Source organism: Suricata suricatta, chromosome 1, assembly GCF_006229205.1.
Source record: "Suricata suricatta isolate VVHF042 chromosome 1, meerkat_22Aug2017_6uvM2_HiC, whole genome shotgun sequence".
Lineage (NCBI taxonomy): Eukaryota > Metazoa > Chordata > Mammalia > Carnivora > Herpestidae > Suricata > Suricata suricatta.
The window spans coordinates 192236181-192237972 of NC_043700.1; the positions used below are offsets into that span (position 1 = coordinate 192236181).

At 52.2% G+C, this 1792-nt stretch overlaps 1 protein-coding gene across 1 annotated transcript in view; it reads right to left on the minus strand.

The window, feature by feature from the left end:
- ACOX3 (acyl-CoA oxidase 3, pristanoyl) overlaps positions 1-1792 on the minus strand; it is a 922607-nt gene that overhangs the window by 861141 nt on the left and 59674 nt on the right. The gene's annotated exons all lie outside the window — the stretch shown is intronic.

Consider the following 1792-nt stretch of genomic DNA (forward strand, 5'->3'; position numbering starts at 1 on the left):
AAATCAGACTCTTAATGACACAGATTTTTTTTTTAAAATTCAGGAAACTCAAGATATAGCCGCAAATTATGCTAAATTAGCCACTATTTTACAAACTCAGGATGAGGCCCTGAGGGCCTTCCTGGAGAGGCTGAGGGAGGCTCTCGTAAAATACAGGGCTCCCCCTGACACCCCAAAGGCTGAGAGGATTTTAAAGACAAATTTGTCACTCAGCCACAGATATTAAAAGTTGGCTGTCGGCCTTGAAGGGGCCCTGGAGGAGCTCTTATGAGCTGCCAGTTGGGCATCTTACGAACAAAACAGAAAAGGAAGCTTAAAAAAAATCCTAGGCCTTGGCTGTGGTCTCACGTCCTAAGTCAGACCGGACTTCCCGAGCTCCTGGCACCAAGCGCCACTTCTACGGCCCTTCGGAGCTCTAACCTGAGAACGTGCTCAGCGGGGACACCAAAACGAAGACCCGTGAGCCGTGCCCCTTGCGTGGGGACAATCACTGGAGAGCTGAGCGCCTGGGAACGCTCTCTGAGGGCGCAGATAACCCAGTCCCCGGAGGGACTGACGGGGCCCGGGGCTCCTCACCTCACGGTGGCTCCCCTAAACCTCTGCCCACCAGCACCCAGAGCCTCGGGCAACCCCGCGTCTAAAGGGAAAACCGGTTGATTCCTTCTTAACAGCAGAGCCCCTTTCCTGGCCTCCTGCTGACTCGGTGATAACGAAAGCCCAGCAACGCCTCACGGCCGGGCCCAGCCTCGTCTCCCCGGTGTTGGGGAGCAGAGAAGGGCCCCGAACAAAGGGGGCAGCGAGCTCAGACGGACGTCCGCAAGGCAGCAAACATCATCACTCGGTTACCCAATTAAAGGTCACGGCATTTCAGGACACCCAGTCACATCTTTACAGACAGACAGTAGCGCCGGCGGGACCCTGTCAGATTTAAAGGTCTTTGTCTTAAGAGGGTCTTGAAACGGCCAATTACAGTCAGGCCCTCCAGGCTCTGGGGGACAGTGACTACGGGACTTTGTACACGTAAGCTTTGCCTGGGCAGCGTCAAACGGAGGGGCGGGAGCGCAAATGTACCATCTAAGTTGTCTGTCAGGAAAGCAGGCGAAGTTACAGGCGAGGTGAGCACCTCCTGGTAACTCCAGCAGAGAGCCGCACAGCGGTCGCCACGTAGTCAGAACAGCGAACGGAGAGGTACATTTGCAAAGCAATTTACAGAAGCCAAAACACCAAGTTAATGATTTTCAGTTATCTATTCAGTTTTGCTAACCTGCCACACTCCTCCCCTTCCAGGCCAACGATCCAAACGCAGCCTGACGTTTAGAGGCACCTCTGGGAAACTTCTAACTGAATTTTCCTCTCGGCCCCTGGGATGTACGTGGGCAAACCTAATTTTTCCTCCTTCTTTCCTGGTCATGCCAGAGAGCGTCACTCCCGTGCTGGAGAGGGACATTACAACTAACTTAGAGGCTCTGGTGCCACTAACTCGGGCAGATAAACAATTATGTGAGTTTTTGGAAATTACTGGTATTGTCGGCTGTACATACCAGGTTCAGGAAAACAGGTTGCTGCTCTATCCGTTCTTAAGGGAGATTCAACCCCACCTACTCTCCCCCCAAATAAATAAATAAACTGGGGTCTGACTCCCAGACACTGTCTCCAGCCCTTGGAATCGTTAAAACAGAGCAGGGCAATGACTGTTACGGAGCTCACGAAGCTACAAGATGATTAAAACACAATATCAGGCCTTTCACTTAGGGAAGGACAAAGCTTATCAAATGGCCCAAAGGATGTTTGC